Consider the following 519-nt stretch of genomic DNA (forward strand, 5'->3'; position numbering starts at 1 on the left):
ATGTTCTACCTGTATGTTAACCCATTTATCTATTGTGCAGCGCTGCGTAATATGTTGGTGCTTTATAAATACAATAAATAATAATAATAATAATAATAAGGAAGACACAACTTGAAACAATGTTTTATTGTCAGTGGGGAGAGGATTTCAACTCTGTCTGTGCTGCTACTGCTGGTTGGGTGCAGGATAGAGCGCAGAGCAGGGGACAAAACAGCACTTGCTGGTAAATTTAGCCAAAGTACACTTTGTAGAAGGTCCCTTGATTTCTTCACTTCACTTAGTCAGCCGGGTATTTGAGTAGTTTTGATCTGTTTTTTGACACTAGTTAGAGTAGTGCACCGGTCCTGGAGGTACTGCAATACCAGGTCGATGCGCGGAGTGGACAGAGCAAGCTCTTCTTCCATCTCCCTGTTCCAAAAATCCATTTAATATATGGTCCCCAGATAGGGGACGTATCAGATATTAAACTGATAAGAACAGATTTTTTTTTTTTTTTTACCGATCAGATCTAGAATAGAT

General features: G+C 39.5%; 1 non-coding gene across 1 annotated transcript; it reads right to left on the reverse strand.

Moving 5' to 3' along the window:
- Nucleotides 1-328: 328 nt before the first annotated feature.
- On the reverse strand, nucleotides 329-519 carry LOC137505714 (U2 spliceosomal RNA). The gene has a single exon (XR_011020313.1). It is a non-coding gene; the product is annotated as a U2 spliceosomal RNA (small nuclear RNA).

The sequence above is a fragment of the Hyperolius riggenbachi genome, chromosome 4, assembly GCF_040937935.1.
Source record: "Hyperolius riggenbachi isolate aHypRig1 chromosome 4, aHypRig1.pri, whole genome shotgun sequence".
Taxonomy (NCBI): Eukaryota; Metazoa; Chordata; class Amphibia; order Anura; family Hyperoliidae; genus Hyperolius; species Hyperolius riggenbachi.